We start from the raw sequence: 17,754 nt of genomic DNA on the forward strand, positions 1-17,754 counted from the left end.
CAGGACATCTGGCCACTCCCTCCAGCAGCATATGGGTCACAGCTGACAGAACCTAGACCATGAGTTCAGTCTACGGGAGAAGTTCTCAAAATGTGGTCCCCACACGAGCTTCAGCATCCGCACCACCTGGGAGCTTGTTAGAAATGCAAATTCTTGGTCCCACCCCAAACCTACTGGATCAAAAACTCTGGGGTAGATCCAGCAACCTGGATTTGAACAACTGGGAAATTCTAACGCACACAAAAGGTTGAATCTCTGGCCTTTGGCGTTCAGCACTTTTTTAGCCACTTACTTTATGTTACAGAGTTACCTTAATCGGATGTTTCACATTATGTGACACTAGGGAACAAAGGTACCTTTTAAATACATTATTTTAAATTATTTTAGCAATGACTCAACCCATTAAGGATGGATGACCTGACCATTAAATAGAGTTTTAAAATGTAATATATTTTGCTTTTTTTTTTTTTTTTTTAAATGGAGTCTCGCTCTTGTTGCCCAGGCTGGACTGCGATGGCGCAATCTCGGCTCACTGCAACCTCCGCCTGCCAGGGTTCAAGTGATTCCCTTGCCTCAGCCTCCCAAGTAGCTGGAATTACAGGTGCACACCACCACGCCTGGCTAATATTTTTGTATTTTTAGTAGAGACGAGGTTTCACCACATTGGCCAGGCAGGTCTCGAACTCCTGACCTCAGGTGATCTGCCCACCTCACCTCCCAACGTGCTGGGGTAGAAGCGTGAGCCACCGCCCCTGGCCATATCACCATGCTTTTCAAACACCAGTCAAGTCACCCTTTTTATCTTTGTCAAAGGCAAAGTTCAAAGCCAAAGTCTGAACTAAATACCATTTTCTTAAGAAATGCATTAGGGGCCGCTCCCTGCTAATCCAGATCAACAACCCACACTATTACAGCAATAACAAATTTCCTCCCAGAAAACTTCCAGATCTGAACATAGTCAGAGACAGACCGATGACTCACCTAACATAAACAGAAAAATATACTACTAAAAGCTAAGATCATGATTTCTCAACCCACATCATTTAGGCATCTGCAGAAAAGCAGCTCATTACAAGCCAGCTTTCAACCCCTCCACCATGGGAGCCTCCCCTCCAGCCCTGGCCTCCCCAGCCCAGGGTGCTGCCCCAGCCCAGGGTGCTGCCACACCCTGCCGAGAAAGGTGGGCTCAGTATCTCAGGGCCTTTCTGCTTCTGTTTCTACTGGGACGTGATGAAACGAAAAGCAAGCCCACTTCCTTACCCTCAAATCTCCCCTAACAAAGTGTTATGAGGGTCAAAATTAGACCTGGAAACAGAAAAGTGGCTGTGTTACAGAGAAACAGCTTTTAAACTATGCCCCGTGAAGCTCTGGTTGCAGAGTCCATGCAGGAAGCCAGGGAGTGGAGAATGGAGCTCAGGCTGCTCTAATAAGGACTGGGTGGCTTAAACAACACACATTTGTTTCTCACCGTTCTGGAGGGGAAGTCCAAGATCAGGGTGCCAGCACAAGTGTATTCTAGTGAGAGCCCTGTCTCTTCCTGACTTGCAGAGAGCTTCCTTCTTGCTGTATCCTCACAGGGTGAAGAGAGAGGAAGCTCTGGGATCTCTACCTCTTATTGGGATGACAGTAATCCCATTAATGAGGGCTTCATTCATACAATCTCAACTAAATCACCTCCCGAGGGCCTCCCTTCAAACACCGTAACACTGTGCACTGGGGCTTCAACATAGGAATTTTGGGGGGACACAAATTTTCAGTCCATAACAGGAGCAAATCTGATTCCAAACTACCCCATCACTAAAGCAAAGCAGGTTTGATTTAACGTTTTACAGAGCCTCTGACAACTTCCCTTTTAAAAAAGTTCATTCTGTACCTAAGAAAAAAGGAATATGTTTAAAGCCCAGGAAACAAGGTTTTATTACAACGGAAAGGCATGGGATGGCCTTGAGCTGAGCCTCAATGGATTGGCATAATTCAGAAACTTTTTGAAGCGGGAGGGGAGGCCTGGGGGTGCCAGAAAAGGATTTGTTTGAGCAAAGGCACCAAGTACTCTGGCTCAGAGCTGTCCTTTCTTTTGAATTCACAGCACTTGCTTTCTAGGTCATTAACGTGGCCACCGACCTGGTGCTGCTGTGCAGCACCTTTCATCTTTGCTGTTCTTTAACTTTAAGCCAGGTCCTGGGATCCTACTTGAAAGTGGACTCTAGCATCTGGTCTACTTTCATCCCGCTTCCTCACCCAGACTTCTTCCTTGTCAACACAGGACAACCTGACCTACCCCACCACAAGAAGCAGATTTAGAACAGTACCTCCAACCCACCCCAATTCCACTGCATCAACCCAGGGCGATGCATAACATGTGCTTCCAACTCCCTGGATTATCATGGAGTGCAATGCCAGCACTTGACATAAAAGCCCAACATCTAATTAAAATCGCTTGAACATCCAGAAGACAAGAGAGAGGGGAAAAAAGGATGATGACAGCTCCCCAGACTCAAGACTTGAGAAATCACAAGCTTTTAATGTAAAATCAGACAAAAGGAATTGAAGGCAAAAAAAAAAAAAAAAAAAAAAATTAAGGTTTTGTGAAAGAACCAAAAGTCAAGGTGTAGTTTCTGCCAAATGACATTTATAATATAGATGGGCAGATTCTATGTATTTAATTTGTACTTAAATAATGTTTATTAAGCTTAGGATAGAAAAGAATCATTTTATCCTGATAGAGTTTCAACCCCAAAATTATTAAGGTTTATGCCACAAAATAGCATTGCATCAATAAAAGATAACAAAAACCCTTTGGGAATTTTAAGACTCTTCTCCTCAATAGCAGCAGCTTTCCAATTCAGAACCTTGAACTTAGTAGACACAACATTTCCCCACTCTTTCTTCTCTCTTGGCAACTGTCTTCCTTACGACACTTGTATGCTCCTTTATCTTAGCATTTGGTCCACTTTCAATCCAGTACCTAGAACAATGCTTTTACATACAACTGCACACTCAGTATAGTCATATGTTAAATAACATGCAATACATCTATCTCATGTCAGAGGCAGGGATATCTTACCTGCAAATTTTAGACCCTCATTAAAAGCTATCATCCCCTGATGATATGATGATAAAGGCTATTACAGAAAGAACCGTCCTAAGAGGTAGAAGGAACGGCTATTACAGTCACTGAGGTCTGAAACACAGAGCCTAAATCTGAGTGGCAGCCAGGAAACAGGAAGGTATGAGTTCCACTGTGGAAGGAGAGAGAACTCAGGTAGAGGAGCCTGGAATCTGGAGTGACTGGTAAAATAATACAACAGTGGCACAAATGGCAATTTCAAGAAAAGGAGCTCAATTTTTCCCTCTCGGGCCTAGGAGATGGTTTTTAGGTATGTTAGCTGGCTGGGTTTCTTTTCCTCCTGAAAAAAATATTTTAGTTGGTGGCAGAGAAACTGTAAACACTAATATATCTACCTATATATTTATCTAAGGAAAATAACGTTATGTATAATTCTACCTCCCTAAGATAAGCATTCTTGATATTTTCATATATTTTCTCTCTGGTCTATTTTTGGATTTTTACTCTATGAATAAATGTAACTTCCATTCTATATTCTAGGTTTTCATCAGCAGTGCGTCGTGCACAGCTCCAAGGTCTGGAACCACCCTTAAGACATCAAAAGGATGCAGATGCTGAAGTGCCTAAGCACGCCCAAGTAGGAATAGGGCTCAGAAGATGGGCGCAGGAGGATCATGACCCCAGTCTCACATAAAGGGATCAGGGTCAGACAAGCGCACTTGGGATTTGATGTGGTTTGGCTGTGTCCCCACCCAATTCTCATCTTGAATTATAGTTCTCATAATCCCCATGTTGTGGGAGGGACCAGGTGGAGACAATCATGGGGGCAGTTTCCCCCATCCTGTTCTCATGACAGTGAGTTAGTTCTCATGAGATCTGACGGTTTTATAAGGGGCTTTTCCCCCTTTTGCTCAGCACTTCTCTCTCTTGCTGCCATGTGAAGAAGGACATGTTTGCTTCCCCTTTCACCACGATTGTAAGTTTCCTGAGGCCTCCCCAGCCATGCTGAACTGTGAGTCAAATGCACCTCTTTCCTTTATAAATTACCCAGTCTCAGGTATGTTTTTATTAGCAGTATGAGAACAGACTAATACAGGACTCATCTCCGGAGAGGTGCCACTGGAAACTATTCAACCAGAAATAATCAATGAGCAAGGTGCCATCACAGTTCTGTAACTTGCAGAGAAGAGCTGGTGAGATATGTAGTAGAATAAAACATGTGACCAAGGGAAAAAAATAAAAAGAGAAAGGAGGAGGAAAGGTCCCAGAGGCATGTACAGGTGATGGTCAACGGCATCAAGAAAATCCTGACGGGGATTCTGCTTGCACAGCTGTCCTGACGTGAGACTCTGTGACCTGGCTGATGACAAGAGATTAAATTGCTATAGGCTCCAGTTATAAACTTTGTTGCCCTCCACCCTCCCTCCTCTCATGCATCTGTGACTAAAATATCTAACCCCACCCATCCCATTACACAATGCTTATCTGGAAGTGATCTGAGGTCAGAATCCATTAAAGGAAGCCCATGACTTAAAAATTAGGAAATACTTTTGTGCTTTGCTGAGGAGAGGGGATGGGGAAGTCCTCACGATGAAACAAAAAGTTTAAAATAGTGAACCAATTCTTCTCCCAACCCAATACAATGTTCAGTGAGTTATATGTGGAAATGTGACCTTTCCACCTGGAAAACCCCAGCCTCACTGCTTTCCTTTGAAGGGCCCATATCCTGAAAGAAATCAACTTGGGAAGTTGCATACTTTTTAGGTATCTATGACTCTTAGGCAAGTGGGAAACTCGGGTTTTAGTTGTGTTAAGTTTCAGTCCTGAATGTTCTCCTGTAGTAGAAAATGAAAACAGATGACATGATCATCAAGATCTCTTAAAAGTCAGTACTCTACATACATTTACAATCCCAACAGGTTTCAAACACTTTAATCTGTTTTATGACTTAAAGTGGACAAGTTCAAATGCTCCTTGAAAACTGTTTTTGTGGTAAGCAAATTTCTGAAACATTACCACAATTTACTTGGACTAAAAACATCATTAAAGAAGTAATATTTTCTTTCGAAAGTCTCTACTGACTGTGGCCAGGTGTGGTGGCTCATGCCTATAATCCTAGCACTTTGGGAGGCCGAGGCGGGCAGATGACGAGTTCAAGACCAGTCTGGCCAACACGGCAAAACCCCATCTCTACTGAAAATACAAAAATTAGCCAAGTGTGGTGGCACGTGCCTGCAATCACAGCTACTCAGGAGGCTGAGGCAGGAGAATCACTTGAACCCAGGAGATAGAGGTTGCAGTGAGCCAAGATTGGGCCACTGCACTCCAGCCTGGGTGACGGAGCAAGACTCTGTCTCAAAAAAAAAAAAAAAAAAAAAAAAAGAGAGACTAAGAAAGTCTCTACTGACAATAACTGAATATGGCAAATCCCAGCACGTGCAGCTTCCATTTGGCATCATTAAGAATCAACAGTTGTTACATGGGACCAAATATTCAACCCCAAGACAGAAAGAGGGGAGGCAGGAGAAGTCGGCTGCTTTGATTAAATGAAATAATTCAGTAAAAACTTGCATATTTACCCCTCTGAGGAGGGATACTTTTCTAAACATCCAGGCCCAACACAGAAAATCAAGTGCTGCATGCTCAGCTTAAAAGTTGTGCCTTAAATTCTGAGGGCCAGCACAGGGGAAATCGATCCTTCCAAGCCTGGTCATTGTGTGCTCAGATGGCCACGTTTCACCTCACTGCACTCATCACCTTCCAGGACGTCGTGAAAACTGCATGTTGTTTAACCTTGTGCTGGGATGATTTTAAAGAGTGAAGCATCTATGACTAACTTCTTTACAATGATTCCCAGTCTTTTGTCTTTCCCCATTATGAGTTTTGAAAAGAACCTTCCCCCAAAGCCCCCAGTGCCTGCTTTTCAGTATTGTTAGATGGAGGTTTTTGCTGTCCCTCTCAATTCAGAGCCAGAGCTGCCCAGCGAGGTGTGTACCTGGGATGGGGCAGGAGCATCAAGCTGCCATCTCAGGAACCAGGTTTCCTCTGGCTGTGACTTTAGGCTTTTACATGCACTTTGCCAAAAAGCTGAGGCAATTATGCAAACTACCAGCAGCACACTACCCAGGAGGTTGAGAGAGGTCCTTGGCAACGTGACCATCCTCCCTATGCCACAGTCTCTGGTCATCCAGGAACAACCTTTTGGTTGTCTTAAAAGTCCACTAACATTAAAAATGAAGGCAGTCAGGGTAGATTTCAAGAATGGCTGCCATTTATGGAGGAGGCTCTTTTTACTTCCTTCCTTTAGATCCCTATTAGGAATGGACCGGCTGCCTTCTCCTTACTAACAAGCTCCTCTGGAGTGAGTGCTTCCATCACTGACTGCCCCAACAGTCCTAACTACAAGGTGGGGCTATCATTACGCCGGCATTACACCGAAGGAACCAAGGCACAAGTGGGACATGCAGCTGCTTTTGCTCAAAAATGGAAGGGCCACAATTTAAGTTCAGGCCAGTCTGATTTAATAATCCATACTCAACAGCAGATAATCAAATAAATCAATTTAAAAATAGGCAAAGGACTTGAGACTTGAAAAGACATTTCCCCAAATATGAAACATAAATGGCCAACCAGGACATGAAATGATACCCAACCACATTAACCATGAAGGAAATCAAAACCACAATGAGATATTACCTCACACTCATTAGGATGGCCATTATTTTATAATAAAAACTTCACATATTTACCACTCCAAAGGAGGAATACTTTTCTAAATATCCAGGCCCAAACAGAAAATTTTCTGTGGATTACACAGAAAATCAAGTGTAATCCAGATGATTGATCCAGAAAATCTGCAATCCAGAAGATTACAAGTGTGGGTGAGGGCGTAGAGGAACTGGAGTCCTTGGGCACTGTTGGAGGGAATGTGAAATGGCATGGCAGCTGCGGAAAACAGTATGAGGGTTACTCACAGAACTACACTATGATCGATCCAACAATCCTACTTCTGGGTTTACATCTGAAAGAACTGAAAACAGGATCTTGAAGAGACATTTGCACACCCATGTTCATAGCTGCATTACTCACAACAGCCAAAAGGTGGAAGCAACCCAAATGTCAACAGATGAATGAAGAAAATGTGAAATATACACACAACAGAATATAACTCAAAAAAAAAAGAGGGAAATCCTGTCATATGCTACAGTGTGAATGAACCTTGAGGACATTATGCTAAGCGAAATAAACCAGAAATAAGAAGACAAATACCATACGACTCTACTTATATGAGTTATCTACAGTAGTGAAACTCAGAGAAACAGAAAGTAAATGGTGGCTGCCAGGGGCTGGGAGAGGGGGGAAATGGGAGTTGTTTATTGGGCACAGAGTTTCAGTTTAACAAGATGAAAAATTCTGCAGATCCATTGCACAACAACGTGAATATACTTAACACTACCGATCTTTATACTTAAATATGGTTAAGATGGTAGTATTACGTTTATGTCTTTGTTACCACAATACTACAAAATTTAAAAATTTTTAAAAATCAATACTCTTAACTGTGACACTGCACTGAGTCTCCAGCCAATCAGGCCTTTCTGAAATATACATGACCCTTTTTCCTCTCAAATGGCTAAAGGCCATTCACAGAAACACACATTATGATGGGAGTTATTAACCAGCACTGAGTTTTACTTTATTTCGCCTCATGACATACCAAGAAAACAAAAGGCCAAAGGCCAAAATGAGGCAACAGAAAAAAACTCACGGGCTCCACATTTAAAACTCTGGCCACTCAGAAAATGTGGGTGGGCAGGAAAGAGTCATGATGTAAATGAAGCTCTGCGATTCCAAGGATATCCTCCCAAAGGTTATACCAATTCAAAACATGAAATCAGAACATTCCCAAGCCTTGTCTCTCTGCCATAAAGCTGTGTGTGTGTGTCTCTCTCGGTCTACATAGTTTTCTGAGGGCTTGCACTCGTGCCTAATTTAGGCCCAGGCTCTCATTCATTATGCAATACTGCCTCTGATGAAACAAGACAGTTTACTGCTAGCCCCATCTCACAAAGGAAGGAACAGGGGTGGGTAGCAGGCCCAAAGTTCCAGGGGAGGGATACTGCAGTGGCACCAGCAGCCCAGACCCGCCCAACCCAGGGCTCCTAACCAGGCTGCTCTGCAGTCAGCCAACACTAGATGCTGACCCTAGACACTATTCCTAAATACAGTGTAAATCATGGCTCCTGAGGGTATCATGGTCTTTGAGCCTCAGTCTTCTCATCTATAAAATGGAGCATTGGATTAAGAATCCCTTTTCTTTTTTGAGGTAGAGTCTCGCTCTGTCGCCCAGGCTGAAGTGCAGTGGCGCCATCTTGGCTCACTGCAAGCTCCGCCTCCTGGGTTCATGCCATTCTCCTGCCTTAGCCTCCTGAGTAGCTGGGACTACAGGCGCCCGCCACCACGCCCAGCTAATTTTTTGTATTTTTAGTACAGACGGGGTTTTACCGTGTTAGCCAGGATAGTCTCAATCTCCTGACCTCGTGATCCGCCCGCCTCGGCCTCCCAAAGTGCTGGGATTACAGGCGTGAGCCACTGCGCCCGGCCAAGAATCCCTTTTCTAACATAAAAGGCTCCAAATAATCTATCAATAATATCAAATAGAATTTATTGAGCTCCACAGGCACAGGGTATTATGAGAGATTTAAGCAAACAAAAGAACCTTTTCACCCTGCCATCTGAGAGCCTACAGTCTCAGACAGAAATGACAGAGACACATGTGCCGAGGACTACAGAGATAGAGCCACACCACTTCAGGAAGAGTAAAGCAGCAATGGCATGAGGCAGAAACACTTCTGCCCTACAATGACAGATCACAACCAAAGTAGCTGTGGCAGTGGGCTGGAGTTTACACAAATATGGGCTGACCTAAGGCTAATTATCTATTACAACTTCAAAAAACAGGGTTTAATTGTATAGGACGAGTAATGGGAGAATATAACTTTGATGTCTTTTAAAGCATTAAATATCGAAAAAAAGATATAAAAATGATAGTATTTTAAATTTTTTATTAAATCCATTCCCAAACTATTCCTGAAACTATAAATATAACAAACTGAAACTTTACTTCTGCTAGATCTAGAGAAATGTAGACTCTGAACAAGCATTAGGCAACACAGTGCTTTGGGACACTTGGGAACTCTTTCCCAGGGTGGGTGGGGAGCGAGCAGGAAGTGACCATGGATGGCAAGGCTTCAGAGGCACCTAGAGCTTCAGCTCCCACAGTAAGAGCAGGCACAGGAGGGCCAAGAACAAAAGAAACCCTTCAGACAATGACCACTGGATCTCTACCTTTGGAGGCCTGATTTCCGCAAATCAAGGGTTCTATGTTCTCAGCTCAAATCACTGGTCATGCCAGGTTGAGTAATTCCATGAAAGAAAAGGGGGAAAACTCCCAAACAATCATTTGTGGTTCCAGCCCACAAGAGAAAAGCAATTTTAAAACTGAGTCCATTTCCAATAAATCTGAATACTGGTTAGCATCATGATTCACAATGGAAGTATGTCTCCATCTTAAACTTTTATGGGAAGGTGAGGTTTTCTAGAAAGACTGAATGTATTTCAAATGTTTCTCCCTTAATTAAAAATTAGGTTTTTTCTACCAAAAAAGTCACTACATTACAAAATTGAAAGAAAAGGCAAAAATATCACCTATCACCACATCTTCTTGCCACTTCTGTAGAATATCAATGCCTTCTTTGTATTTTTTCTCCATGTGTATGTTATTTCTTTACATAACATAATCTCAGTAGATACAATAATTTTTATAGAGAAAATGCCCATTTTTGGTAAATATTCCAAAATCATATACCCCTTTATACAACAGAAATCAAGCACCATCTATGACCCAAACCTTGTACCAGGCCACTGTCCTCACCAAGCTTAAACTAGGTTTTAGATATGAATCCCAAGTGTTTTCCATGGCTTGGCAAGATGTGGGCGATGCAGGAGCGTGTGAGGCCTCCCCATGGCCAGATCATGCCGAAGGTCCACGTAGGCACCTGGCAACAGCTCTTCAATCTCTCCTCTTACAGGGACACCTGGACTATCTTTGGTTGTGTAGCCAGCCACATGATAACTATTCTGCTGTAAGAATCCCAAATTCTTATTACAGGGTAAATATATTAATCAAACGTTGATCCTGGCAGAGGGATCTTTGACAGAAAGTTAGCCAGCTATCTAAGCACTTGGGTAATAAGAAATTCATGCTACTCACTCATGCACAATTTCACCTACTTTTAGATAACCATTAACTGTTACAAAGCTAAGGACTCCCATTACTTTCATTGTCCTGGTTCTGCCTTCAGCTGACAAGCAATATAATTACCAAGAACACACCAACTCATGGTGGCCAGAGGCTATGCCCTCCCCTCCCAGCTCTGACCCTGCCCCACACCTCCCACAGCCCAGATAATGGCCTAGGGCAGGGGTGGTCAATCTTTTGGCTTCCCTGAGCCACAGCAGAAGAATTGTCTTGGGTCACACATAAAATACACTAACAATAGCCGATGAGCTGTAAAAAAAAGAAAGAAGCAAAATGAAAAAAAAATATCATAATGTTTTAAGAAAGTTTACAAATGTATGTTGGGTTGCATTCAAAGACATCCTGGGCTGGATGCCATCCGCAGGCCGCAGGTTGGACAAGCTTGGCCCAGGGGTTCCCTGATACCACAGTGCTTCCACAATTCTCCCACCTCTCCCTGGGTAAGTGACCCAGAGCTGGGCCAATCACTTCTCCCTCTCGAAACCTGGAAGAAAACACAGATTGGCAGCCAGGTACTTGGGTACCCCTGAGGCTAGGAGGTCATACAGATCTGGGGTCTGGCATGACTGCATATAGTGACAAGCAAGCTGGGTTGGCTGGTGAGCAGAATAAAGAGACCGAGAGGAAAAAAAAAATCACATGGCCCCAGAGAGACCCAGAGAGACGGCCTTGGTTCCTGACAACTTCCTAGTTCCCAGCCTTTACCCTTATCTTGCTGTTTAAAAGCCTCCTTTTGATTAAGCTAGTTTGAGTCATTTTTTGTTTCTTGCAAACTAAGCAATCATTGGCTGAGACAGGCTCACACGCATCTGCTTCCTGAGCGTTCCCAGAGCACCGCCTACAGGTAGGGGGCTAAGAAGCTGAAACCTGATTAAACAGGCGAGAAGGGAACATAATCAGGGAAAACAAACAGGTTGGTGATACTCAATCAGGTATGGCTTAATGGAAAGGGAAGGGAGTGAGATGAACAATCAAGATTCCAGTCCATTCTACCACTGACTGTATGACCTTGAGTGGACCCCTTTCCCCTAAAGCCCCTGTTTCTTCTTTTGCAAAACAAGGAATCTGGACACATGCCAGTCCCCACTTGCTTTCAGGATTCCTTGAAAGCACTGGACTCAATAGCTTTTACATCTCCAGTAACATTAGTTTTAGGAGCAGTGTGGATTGCAGAAAATCTTGACTGCCTGAAGTTTACTTCTTCAGTCAGGAGACAGTATAACACAAGCACCACCCTAAGGCTAATGGTGTCACATTTGTGGTTCTGAGTGACGGAGCTGGGGGGATTGGAGATCTCAGAGTTCGCCACCTTGAGCAGCGTGTCCAAGAGAACTTTCTGGGATGAGGGAATGTTCTAGAGCTCTGCTCTCAATATGGTAGCCACTCTCACAATATTGTTGAACGTTCTTGAGCTCTGCTTACAATATGGTAGCCACAGGTGGCTCTTGAAATGAGGTTAATGTGAGGGGCTACATTTTTATTATGTTTAAATATAATTAGTTTGTATTTAAGTTTAAACAGTGATATGTGGCTGTTGGTTACCATACAGGACAGCACAGATGCAGAGGTTGAGATAAATAACCCCAAGACACAGTGAGAAGCTCTCCATCAGGGGCCTACACAAAGCCGTAAAACATCAGACACAGAGAGGCTGACTATGCCTGAGGGTCAAGGAGAAGAAATGGTGGCATCCAAGTGGCCTGAGAGGATGAGGAAAAGTCTGTCACTGTTAATGCACTGTGCGTTTGGCGTGGAGGGGAGAAAATGAGCAGGAGGAGTGTCCTGGGCAAAAGGAAATGATCTATGCAAAGTCATGGCTGCCTGAAGAAATAAAAGCTACCAGGGAATGCTAGAACATTCCATACAGGCAGAATCACTATCTCCCTGCCTCTGGTGGCTGCACATGAGCAGCCAGGTAACTCGGTTTCAGATAATGAGACACAAATGGAAGTTCACTAGGGACTTCTGGGACAGTTTTTGCTCTCTGGATATAGAGGGGTCACCCTTTCTCCCTTGATGCTTCCTGCTTTGTTCTGCTTGGAACTGGAGGGGAAGCCAAAGGCAGAGGATTCCAAGAAGAGGAAGCAGAAGAACAGAAGCAGCCAAGCTCGAGGGTGTCACCACGGCGCCCAGGGGCCAGCTCTGCTCTATCATCATCTGGACTTCTCATCAGGTGAGAACAATCCTTCACTGGTCCATCAGTGTATGGGCAGGCAGACACAATCTCTAAATGATGTGAATTTTGGTACCTGGAGGTGAAAGCCTGGAAAATGTAAAAACAGCAGGACAGAGAAACCTGAGCAGTGGGAGGTGAGGAGGGCCATACCTGCCACCCACAAGTGAATGGAAACTCGGTGACTTTTCGTAGTCCAAGAACATTTGGTCTAACTGTATGCAGCCTGCTATACACTGGGACATGCACCATGCATGGCTGAGCCTTCAGTTAGGGGAAAAGGAAGAGAAGTATCATAACGTGGTCCATATCGGCTTCTCTGAGGGAGAATGATGAACTGAAACTTCTCTGGCAAGCAGTGCCAGGAAGAAACACCACTTTGTCAGGAAAGGTATCCCCGCTGATGGTCTCCAGTCTACAACCTGCAATCTGAATCCTTGCCAGACTGAAGAAACCAACAGCTTCTGATTTGTCTCCCAACCCTCCCATACTGCCTTGTCTGCAAGAGAAAAGGCTGGTACCAGTAAGGAGGAGGAAAGCCTTCCCCGGCAACTGTTTGAGGAACACGCTGCTGCAAAATAAAATCCTAAAAACCACACCAGCTGTGTACACCCGTAACTTCTCATCACCAGAACTGCTCTTCACCAAACATTCTCCAGCAAAAGCACCTGAACAGGAAGCAAACCATAGTAACTTCAACTTTCCATGAAAAACCTCTCATTCTCTCAAGTATAAAATTCATAGTTTGGTACTAGAAATCACTTTCAGAATTATAAAAGACCATAATTACCATGCTCCTACTTTGGTAAATAATGTTTAAAATCTTGGCCAGGAGCGGTGGCTCACACCTGTAATCCCAGCACTTTGGGAGGCCGAGGCGGGCAGATTACAAAGTCAAGAGATAGGGACCATCCTGGTTAACATTGTGAAAACCCATCTCTACTAAAAATACAAAAATTAGCTAAGCATGATGGTGTGTACCTGTAATCTCAGCTACTCGCGAGGTTGAGGCAGGAGAATCGCTTGAACCCAGGAGGTGAAGGTTGCAGTGAGCAGAAATCGCGCCACTGCACTCCATCCTGGCAACAGAGCGAGGCTCCATCAGAAAAAAAAAAAAAAAAAAAAAAAAATTCTTGTTAGTACTCATGCTGCAAATATTTTCATTTACATAGAAGTGATAAAACAAATTCACTTGGAAAAAGTTCATTCAGAAGCAGTTTAAAGCATCCTTTGGCTTTATCTCAGGATCTCGCAAAGTCCAGAGCTCCCTGAATATGCCATCACTCTAACCCCAGAGCCCCCAGCTCCCCTCCAGGGAGGCATGCATAGCTTTGCCACCTCCAGGAGATGTCCACTCTTCCACTCAAATACATGGAGGCCTGGCGCAGTGGCACAACCTGTAATCCCTTGAGAGGCTGAAGCAAGAGGATTGCTTTAGTCCAGGAGTTCAAGACCAGCCTGGGCAACATGGTGAGAACTCGTCTCTACAAAAACTGTAAAAATTTAGCAGGGCGCAGTGATGCGCACCTGTGGTCCCAGACCCTTAGGAGGCTGAGGCAGGGGATTGCTTGAGCCCGAGAGGTCGAGGCTGCAGTGAGCTATGATTGTGCTACTTACTATACTCCAACCTGGGTGACAGAGCAAGACCCTGTTACAAACAAACAAACACATAAATATAAATAACAAAAACCACTCAACTAAGAAATCTAATTCTGCTAAAAAAAAAAAAAAAAAAAAAGTTGCTAATAATGCCCCAAATGTATGCTTTATTAACAAGAGTTAACGTTTATTTCTAGAGTATTTCCAACATAAGATACATTCCTTCACGCTAACCCAGCCCATCACTGTACAAGCACTAATTTAAGCGAGCAAACCCATCAAAACTCTTGATAATTTATTCGTAAAACTGTCAACGGTTCATTACTGCGATTAAGAGACTAGATTTAGAGCTAAATAGATTGATATGAATCCTGGCTATGTGAACCAAGAGCTGCAGGAGACATAACCATGTCATTCAATCTTTCTGTCCTCATCTCTTAAAAGATGGGCAGTAAGGCCAGACATGGTGACTCACGTCTATAATCCCAGCACTTTGGGAGGCCGAAGCGGGCATATCACCTGAGGTCAGGAGTTTGAGACCAGCCTGTCCAATATTGCGAAACCCTGTCTCTACTAAGAAAGATACAAAAAATTAGCCAGGTGTGCTGGCAGGTACCTGTAATCCCAGCTACTAAGGAGGCTGAAGCATGAGAATCACTTGAACCTGGGAGGTTGAGGTTGCAGTGAGCCAAGATCGTGCCACTGCACTCCAGCCTGGGGGATAGAGTGAGTCTCTGTCTCAAAAAAAAAAAAAAAAAGTGGTAATACCTACGGGAATCATCTACTTGTGTAAAAGTGAAAACACAAAATGCTTAATACATGATAAAGATCATTACAATGGCTATTATTAATATGTGATTTGCTTTACTGCAAAGAAAATAAGCTTTGTTGGCTGTTTCATCCTCTGCCATAGAACACATTTCTAATTTTCAATGTGTTATTTTCCTATTTCCCCTAACAATCACTCAGGACATTTTCGGAACTTTTATCAGAATAGGAGGTCCCCATGATTATCAGCTGCTGCGGCTTGAGGGCTCCACCCAAGAGAATTCATCTCCAGAATCCAACATTTGGGGGCGCGACCCGACAACTGGTATTTCTACAAGTCCTCCAGGGAATTCTGGGGCATAGTTTGCAAACGGCTGGCAGAAATGTAGCTATGGGCCAGGTGCAGTGGCTCACACCTATAATCCCTACACTTGGGGAGGCCAACGCGGGCGGATCACTTCAGACCAGGAGTTCAAGACCAGCCTGGTCAACATGGCAAAACTCGCATCTCTATTAAAAAATAAAAATTTTAAAAAAACTAGCCAGGTGTGGTGGATGCCTGTAATCCCAGCTACTGAGGAAGCTGAGGCAGGAGAATCGCTTGAACTCAGGAGGCAGAGGTTGCAGTGAGCAGAGATGGTGTCCCTGCACTCAAGCCTGGGTGACAGAGCAAGACTCCATCTCAAAGAAAAAAGAAAAACAAAGAAATGCAGGCTGGGCACGGTGGCTCATGTCTGTATTCCCAGCACTTTGGGAGGCCGAGGAGGATGAATCGTGAGGTCAGGAGATCAAGACCATCCTGGTCAACATGGTGAAACCCTGTCTCTACTAAAAACACAAAAAAATTAGCCTGGTGTGACAGTGCATGCCTGTAGTCCCAGCTACTTGGGAGGCTAAGGCAGAAGAATTGCTTGAACCTGGGAGGCGGAGGTTGCAGTGAGCCGAGATTTGCGCCACTGCACTCCAGCCTGGGCAACAGAGCGAGACTCGTCTCAAAAAAAAAAAAAAGAAAGGAAATGTAGCTCTGTGTGAATGTCACCAACCTGTGGCCCTCTGGCTGCCTCCCAGCTGCACGGTCCCTGATGGAGGCACCCTGGAGACTTGGCTTCCCCCAGCCTTCCCACATACCCATGAGGGCAGCGCCAGAAGCCAGGGCATCCTCCCTTTCAGCCTGGGCAGAAGAAAGGCAAACACACCAGTCTGCAGGAAAGCCTGAGGCCAGCAGGACCAGACCCTTCCCACCGCTGCTGGTTTAACCATCCCAGTGGGTAGAATCACAGGTGAGGTTCCCCTGGAGGAGGAGGTTCCACACCAGCTCACACGTAAAGGCCCTCCTTAACATTCAACCACACAAAAACACATACATCAACGTTCACAGCGGTATTACTTATAACAGCCAAAAGGTGAAAACAATCTAAATGCCTCTCGACTGGTAAATGGATAAACCATATGTGATGTCTCCATACAATGGAATATTAATGTCATTTTAAAAGAATGAATTACTGGTATGTATTATGACATAATGAATTTTGAAAACATTATGTCTAATCAAAGATGCCAGACACAAAAGACCACATATTACATGACTTCGCTTAGATGAATGTGTTCAGAATAGGCAAATCTATGGAGACAGAAAGTAGATCAGGGGCTGTCTATGGTTAGAGGTGGACGGCAGTAGATTGGCAAGTGACAACTACAGGTTTTTATCTAGGGGGACAAAAAAATGTTACAAAATTAGATTGTGGTGGGTCGGGCTCACACCTTTAATCCCAACACTTTGGGAGGCTGAGGCAGGTGGATCACTTGAGGCCAGGAGCTGGAGACCAGTCTGGTCAACTTGGTGAAACCCTGTCTCTAGTAAACATATAAAAATTAGCCAGGTGTGGTGGGGCATGCCTGTAATGCCAGCTACTCGGGTCGCTGAGGCATGAGAATCACTCGAACCCAGGAGGCGGTGGTTGCAACGAGCCAAGATCGCACCACTGCACTCCAGTCTGGGTGACACAGAAAGACTCCATCTCAAAAAAAAAAAAAAATAGATTGTGGTATGGTCGCACAACTCTGTGGATATACCAAAAAACAACCTCACAACATTGAATTGTACATTTTAAATGAATGACCTGTATAGGATGTGAATTATATCTCAATAAAGCTGTTTTTTAAACAAAACAAACCTATCCTTCTAAAATACGCCCTCCTCAGAGCTGATCCAACCCTTCCTTCCCTTGTGGGGCTGTCTGTTTACTGAAGCAGGCAGTAGGATATACAGAGGACCAGGGACCAGGATGAGGTAAACAGGCACCCAGGGTATAATCCTTAGGAGACACTCACTCTCAAGGTCCTGGAAGTTTAGGATCCACACCTGCCAGGCCCTGAAAGGGAGTGCCTCCTTACATTTTGTACCCTGGACACCTGCTGGCCTCACTCTAGTCCCAGCCCTGATTTTGGGGCTGCTCATGTTCAGGGATGTCCACAAATTCTATCCCCTTGGAAATATTTTCAAACTACTTGTCATTCACTTGCTTTAAACTCTTCAATGGCACCCTGGTACAGATTAAAGTTCAAAGGGTAACAGATCAAGATCACCCCCTTTGGACATTCTCCTGCAGGCACACAGGCACACACTCTAGAGTTAGAGCAGCCCTAAGGAGGAATTTGCTGTCAGGTACTGCAGCATCGTCATGGGTCAGCTGGGATCCGAACAGGAGGGCAAGGATTCAAATTCAGGCCATCTGACTCTAGCATCTCCACATCCAAGCCCTCAGCCCTCTGCCCCTCAGCCCTCCTACCAACCAGCAGTGGCTCAGGTGCTATCTCGTGTCACCA

The 17,754-nt window shown here is 44.4% G+C and overlaps 1 protein-coding gene and 1 long non-coding RNA gene across 5 annotated transcripts in view; both read right to left on the reverse strand.

The window, feature by feature from the left end:
• The window catches only part of TBC1D1 (TBC1 domain family member 1), a 238,601-nt gene that overhangs the window by 57,549 nt on the left and 163,298 nt on the right, over nt 1-17,754 (reverse strand). The window lies entirely within an intron of this gene.
• On the reverse strand, nt 1,721-5,220 carry LOC140710555 (uncharacterized). Its single transcript, XR_012091624.1, has 2 exons — nt 4,825-5,220; nt 1,721-4,427 (listed from the first exon to the last, which is right to left on the reverse strand). It is a non-coding gene; the product is annotated as an uncharacterized lncRNA (long non-coding RNA).

The sequence above is a fragment of the Chlorocebus sabaeus genome, chromosome 27 (assembly GCF_047675955.1).
Source record: "Chlorocebus sabaeus isolate Y175 chromosome 27, mChlSab1.0.hap1, whole genome shotgun sequence".
In the NCBI taxonomy this organism is placed as follows: domain Eukaryota; kingdom Metazoa; phylum Chordata; class Mammalia; order Primates; family Cercopithecidae; genus Chlorocebus; species Chlorocebus sabaeus.